General features: G+C 50.6%; 1 long non-coding RNA gene across 1 annotated transcript; it reads right to left on the bottom strand.

Moving 5' to 3' along the window:
* Positions 1-5,156: 5,156 nt before the first annotated feature.
* On the bottom strand, positions 5,157-5,809 carry LOC140219357 (uncharacterized). The gene is made up of 2 exons (XR_011895570.1): positions 5,646-5,809; positions 5,157-5,400 (listed from the first exon to the last, which is right to left on the bottom strand). It is a non-coding gene; the product is annotated as an uncharacterized lncRNA (long non-coding RNA).
* Positions 5,810-7,136: the final 1,327 nt, after the last annotated feature.

The following is a 7,136-nucleotide window of genomic DNA, read 5'->3' as shown; positions in this document are numbered from 1 at the left end:
GTACCTCACGGTAAAAAGAAAAAAAAGAAGAGGTTGCCTTGGCATTACACAAGGCAAAGTTAAAGACATAGGAGGGAATTCTTAAGCAGTTGGCAAAATATGGTTTCACTCATGTTTATTGAGGCTCGGTAGAAATGGGGGAACGCGTGCATTTCACTTGTGGGGAACATACAGAGAGTGTTAATGGTGCCGATTAATAATTTTCGGACATCAAGATTTCAGAGCATCGGTGTTAGTCTTTACTGAACAACCCTTTCAAATTAATTAGCGCAGCCTATACAATAGCAACGCTGGTAGCTAAGTTTCGCGACACCTTGTTCAACTACAACCCACCTGCAACGCTTTTGCATCACCTGATGTTTGTCGATCGGAAAAGAAAAAAAAAAGGGGACTGCATGTTAACTAACACGTCCCCACCGACGCTTTTTACTGGCAGCCAAACAGAATATGGTTGGTCACTGAAATAATAGCTCACTGGTTGACGCCTGTGCCGCAGGGTGGTGCCACGAACGCGGCCTCTCACGTGAACGTCTCCGCAGCGTCCCGGAATTCCGTGAGGGACGATACGTCCATGGCCAGGCTAAAGACTATCTATTGCTCGTCGTCGTTGCGATGACGTAGACCTGTGGAGAAGCGCTGGTGGCGCCGTCTCGCGACGCTGAGTTGAACGAGGGAGCACAGAAATGATTGCAGTGATAGACTTGTAGGAGTTGGTGATCTAGATAGCAAGATTTAGCAGTAATTAGTCGTTTGTATTGGAATGGAAGGAGGCAACTGAAGAATAAAATTATTGCTAGCGACACTGTAACTGCCTAACAGTCGCGGCTGGCACCTGAACGGTGGTCAGTAAGGTAAATGGGTACATTGGGAGTAAAGGAAAGGGAGGGAGGATGTGAAGGAAGCATGGCAGTAGGTAAGTAAAACCTTGCGTGCAAAAGTTGCGTGCAAATACCGTGTGAGTAATCGTTCAACCTTATACAGCGTGCACTTTAGCGGCTTGTCGCTTCATCGAGTGTATCCGCGATACGGCCCTGCGCGCTGCCTCATTGTACGCTGTTTGTGGTGCAAATCAGCTGGGGGGTGCGAATCCCGACTTCCGTAGCCTTGCGAGAGGCTTCCCCCGCACACCCGGTACAGGGCGCGTGGTCACACAGGAGCGCCTCGGCGATGTCGCCCCACACCTCTCGCGCACCTAATTGGCAGTATACCCACGCGCGGACAGGTTGAAACCAGCCGGCAGCGGAATCAAAGCGCAGTGGCTCCTTTTACCGTCGCCGAGAAACGCGTACGCTCAAACACACAAACACGCGCACGCACACACATACACGTGCAACCACACAAACAAATGTGTCGAATACGTTGCATCTAACAAACGAAGTATCACTCTCACAATGTGTCGCTACCAGAGCTGCTTGCAGCAGCTCTGGCAGCAGACGTCTATGAGCAGACGACTATGTTATACGCGTTTCAGTTTTCCCCGCTGCTAACGCGGCAGTAATGCACGGTGAGTTTTTTTTTCTTTTTTTTTCTCTCCGGCTGGTGTCGCAAATGCGCACACAATTCAAGGGCCAAAGGAGCACATTCGTAGCCTTCGGCGGGAGATCCCTTTGTGAGCACTGACCCAGAACCTTCGGCCCTGACAACGGGTAGACTGTCCAGTCTGCCGAGCACGTTGCACGCGTCCGGCCTAACTTCGCAGTGGGCGTGAGAAGTAAGGATAAGTGGTAGATGAGATGTCTTGTTTATTTATTCACGCGTTGTTTCTGTCGGACCGAGCGTTTGTATGGGCAGTATTGTGGCCTGCCGATGGGCGCTGTCCCTTGTGGGGAGCGGGCAACCGCGTTAGCCGCGCGGCCGATGCTGCAATCCAGACAATGCATGCACTGAGCGTCCCTCAGCCTTCACTGCGCTGTTCTTGTTATGCGTACATGGCCCTGCTATTACGGGCGAGCGCGGACCCAGAGAGAGCGGACGTGCGACGATGTGCCCACAAATTCGGAGGTAAAAAGTGAACGAAACGCGAAGGGGGGGGGGGGGGGGGCAAAAGGGAAGGGGAAGAAAAGCTAGAGGAGTGCGGGATAGAGGCAGAGAGAACGCCCCCGTTTGGCAATCAGGAGAACAACGAGTGGTCTTAGATTCCCGTCCTTGCTTTGCTTTTTTGCTTTCCTACTTTTCCTTCGCTATAAGGGGGAGTATACGCAGTGGACAGCGCACACCCTATTTGCGCGTTTTCTTCGCCCGGGCGGAGTGGATGTCGAACGCTTTTCACATATCGGCGGTACCGTCCGGCGTACATGGATTGAATAAGGCTTTAAGGGTAGCCTCTTCATGCTCTCTAAAGTCTCGTACGGTGTGTTGGGGAGTGGTGGTAATAAATATAACGTAAAGTGGAGTTAGTGAATACAGATATTTAGAAAATAATTCAGAGTTAAGTGATAAAAAATAGTTAGAGTGGGTTAAAGTGAGGATGGGGAGGTAGACAAACTATCACCATCAGCGTCCAACAGCCAAGTTACCGGACCTAGAATCAGCATTTATTCAGCACAAGAGTCCGATGGTGAGTGCAAAGCCCTCGCTTCCTACTGCCAGAATGGTTGGCCTAAACAGACCACGATACCACTGCACCTCTCAAAGTACGCCTCTGTGGCAGACGAGCTCTCTGTCTGCGACGGAGTTCTGCTGAAAGGCGCCCGGATAGTCATCCCATCGTCCCTTCGGCCAGCGCTCTTGACGCTGTTGCATGAAGGTCATCAGGGCATCAACAGGACCAAAGCCCTAGCTCGGGAGTCAGTTTGGTGGCCCGGCATCTCGACAGACATCGCCTCTCTCGTTGCCAACTGTGAACAGTGCGCTTCCACCCGCGTGAACTTTGCCCAGCCCCTGCTCTCCACGGCCCTACCTGGACATCCCTGGGAATTAATTGGAATGGACTTGTTCCACCTCAACGGCCAGACGTTCATCCTGGTGGTGGACTATTACTCAAGGTTTCCTGAGGTGGTGACCCTGAGGAGCACGACAGCTCAGGCAGTCATTGACGCTCTCAAATCCATTCGCGGCATTTGCTGCGTCATACGGCTTTAACCACAGGTCCAGCAGTCCACACTGCGCTCAATCGAACGGAGAGGTGGAGAGGATGGTGCGTACTATCAAGGACCTGTTTCGCAAGTCAAAGGATCCTTATCTGGCTCTGCTCAGCTATAGGGACACTCCAGGAGTCAACGGCTTTAGTCCAGCCCATCTGTTGATGGGACGTCAACTCAGAACCAGAGTCCCAAAGCAAGGCTCCCAGCTACGTCCCAACTGGCCCCCAATGAAAGAAGTCGTCGCCAAGGATGCGACTTACAAGCAGAAGCAGGCCGACAACTACAACAGGCATCATGGAGCTCGAGACTTACCGCCACTCCAAACAGGACAGCGTGTCTGGGTGCGACCTGATCAAGTGCAGACCACGGTCCTCAGTCCGGGGCAAAGACCAAGAAGCTACGTGGTCGAAACGGAGCGAGGTGGCACCCTACAGCGCAACCGGCGTCACCTAGTGCCTTTTGGGCCTACTGCCTCCGGAGAGGAACCACCACCACTGCAGCAAGTTCGCTGTCAGGAGCCTCGGCCTGCTAACATCGTGGAATCGACGGTCCCCCTCGGACAGTCTGTGCAACAGTCCCCTGCAGCCAGGGACCGCAGTGACGGTGTGACACGAACACGTTACGGCCGGCCTATTGTTCCGCCGCGCCGTTTGAACTTGTGAGACTTTTGACGTGTTTGGCTTCCTGAATCTCTCCCGTCTAACCTCCTATGCTTCAAGGGGGGAGATGTAGAGGTCGCCACAGTTCAGCCCCGTTTGTTAGGCTGCCACCAGAGTGTGGCGCCCCCTGTGACTTGTGTGTGTGTCTATATATGTTCGGGTCCAATAAAGAAGGGGTATTCCCTTTTCGTCCAAGCAAGTGGCCGCACGTTTCGGTCCGTCCCTGCGTGTTTTGTACCACTCGCTAGGGGGCTATGCCTCGCCTGGTTGCGCGCGCTGCGCTTCCTCTTTTTTATCTTGGGTAGGACATGAAGCAGTATAATTGCAAGAGCTTGGAGCGCAACCCACCGCCCCGTTCCAAAGGGGACGCTCATAACGTCCATCCACACTCCCTCTTTTGTCGCCTCCATGTCGTACCAGGGTGCTTACTTACTTTACAGCTATACCGTGTTGGGGGTGCTCCAAGAGTACCACAAGCAGCTCGGCCTTACTTCACGACATATTGTTCTGCTTTAACCAAGATGCAATACTAGTGCTCTCATCGTGCACATCATTCAAATGCTTTAGTCACCCTTCATTCAAATATACCAGACATTTTAGGCGCTGAACAGATCTGAATATAAAATTTGTTGGCCTTGAAAGGAAAGTTAATTCTAGTTATTGTTGGAAGCAGACATTTTCCTAAAGGCCGTCATATTTAAAATTAGAGGCTTACTAACAATTGAAGCTTGCTTTCGATGGAAATATTGAAAGAAAGTTTTTTTTTTCTATAAGGCATGATTTATTTTGCGTCTTCCAAACGAACAGATGAGTCTCTTTTGCCAGTGTTGCCACAGATTGTAAAAAGTATGAAGTAGCGTTTTGTTTTAAGCTGGTAAAAGATGTATTTTAAAGGAGTGTTGGCACGAATGCAGTGCTTACTGTTTTAGGGGATGTGTGAATATTTGAAAGTTTTGTTAAATGAAAGGAATGTTCCCTTATCTGATTCAGTATTTGAATAAAATGTTAGCTGTCTGTATATATGCATGTTTGTCTGATAGTTTTTCAATAGTTGCAATAGCAACTCCGCAATAAAATTTGTTGTGACAGCCATAGTTGATAGAAAAAACCAGAAGTTGCTTAGTGGTGCACTGAACAATGCCAATTGTGCAGGTAAACAGCTACAATATGTACTTTCCAGTGAGCCCTGACTATGAAAATAAATTGCTTGTTTGTTTGTATTGCTCCATTTGAACTTTTGCTTAGCTACACTTCATAATGTGCAGTGCAGTGACAGAAACTCGCTAACATGGTAAATGACCTGAGATGTAGAGATCGGCTGTGCAAGCTCTGCGGCGACCTCGGGCGCGGACCGAAGATTGGTTGGTTGGTTGGTTGGTTGGCGAAGCATAAGACAAACGGCAGAAAGAATGAGTATTCCTGCACATCGATTTTTAATTTGACACCGCCCGCTTCCGCTGGAAGCTGTTCAGCGATGGAAGCGATGTAGGCGCTCAGAGCGATGCTGTAGGCGCTGAGCGAAACCAGCGTATCCACGAGCGTCTCACTGGTGATCAGGATCGCTGACCTCAGGCTCATCAGCGGGTTCCTCCTCGGGGCTTGGTTGGTCGGACTCCTCGTCGGACTCCCCTTCAATGCCCTGCGCCTTGAGCAGCCCTCTGCAAAGACAGCAAGAAAAGCGTCGCGACTGCTTCTTCTGCTATGGGCGCTCAACGCGGCTAGATAACCCGTGCAGATTAGGCGGAAAACTTTGAGCAACGACTGCCGGATTTAATGTATGCGGACGATATAGGTAAATTACTGTGGAGACGAAGGAGACAGTCTACGTTTCAGTTTTAGTGCAGCTAAGTTTAGATGTCTAAATGCGTGTATATGAATGAGCGAACACACGTATCCTGCTTACCTGACGTCCGGCGCTGTCAAGCAGCGCACCGCCTGTCGGCGAATGTGGAGGTGTCTGGCAGCGTCCTCTCTGGCGTGCGCAAGATCGCATTTTGTTTCGGCAAGTTCGGTGGACCGGGCAACATACTTGTTGGACGTCGATAAGGCTATTTCCGCTAACCCGCGGGCCTCACCCAAAGCTATGCGTTTTTTTTCCGTTCGGATAGCTTGTGATCCTTCAGAGCCTCGTTCAACTCGGCACGCAGTGTCGCTAACTGCCGCAGGGCTTCCTCCTTCTCGGCTATCGCTTTTTCCACCTCACATATCTCTTCTTGGCAGGGCTTCCGAGAGTAAACACGAACCAGCTGGTCCCGAGACACCTCTTGTCGGCACAGGGGACAGGTTGTGTTCACCTCGAGCCAGTTCATCATGCAAGTCTCGTGAAAACAGTGCCCACATGGGGTGACTGTGGCCATGTCTATTGCCTCGAGACAAACAAAACAGTCCATCACAGGGGTGCGCCGACAAGGACGAACGTGCGTCGAGTCTGGACGGCCCCAAGCATGGACCTGATGATTGGAACCGACTCCTCCGGCGAGAATGGTGGACGTAGGTCGACACCGATGATGATGATCGGAAACCTTTGGGAGCGCGAGAGAACTGGTCGGTCGACACCGATGATGATGATCGGAAGCCTTTCGGAGCGCCTGATCGGAAGCCTTTCCTTTCATTTAACGAAATTTTCAAACATTCACACATCCCCTAAAACAGTAAGCAGTGCATTCGTGCCAACAAACACTCCTTTTAAAATACCTTAAAACAACCTTTTTAAAACACCTTAAAACAAAACGCTACTTCATACTTTTTACAATCTGTGGCACGGGGGAAGGAAACTAAGGAGAGGCCCTGACGTCACTCTTTGTGAAGCAAAAGTGAAGCCGGAAGTTGGCGTCGCTCATGGCGATGCTCCGCCTTTTGGGCCACCCTCCTCTCTTGTTTACATCTTTCGCGAAACCACGCCGCGCTGCGCGTGGTTTCGCGCGCGCTCCGCTCCGCAGCAATACTAAACAATCGCGATGTCTCATTGCGTTGCCGTTGCCGAACCCACGTTAAAAGAAGTTCATAATGAACTTCGCAAATTGGGCCGTGAGGTCGAATCGGCTGCTTCTACCGGATTTTATGAAAATAAACATGCCTTAAATATCAGGCCAACCAACTGAACTGTTCTCATTAACCGCAGGTACCGGCCGCTACCCAGCTCTTGCGTGTTTTTTTTTTTAAAAAGAGGTCCCCTTTATCGCTGCCTTCTACTTGCTTTTCTCTGCTTGGGCTTCCTGGGGCTCTCATACGGTCTTGCGAGCTAGACGTCTGGCGATGCGAAAAAAGATGTACGCATTCTTACTGCACTGCAAGATCGCACTGGAGACACGTACGACACACCAACCCATTTGCGATCCATTTGGAGTTTATGTGCACAAACACATTCTCGCTTGAGGAATCGTCGTGCTTTATT

This window comes from Dermacentor andersoni, chromosome 7 (genome assembly GCF_023375885.2).
Source record: "Dermacentor andersoni chromosome 7, qqDerAnde1_hic_scaffold, whole genome shotgun sequence".
Lineage (NCBI taxonomy): Eukaryota > Metazoa > Arthropoda > Arachnida > Ixodida > Ixodidae > Dermacentor > Dermacentor andersoni.
The sequence above is the reverse complement of the archived record's forward strand: the minus strand, read 5'-3'. Positions and strand labels throughout refer to the sequence as shown.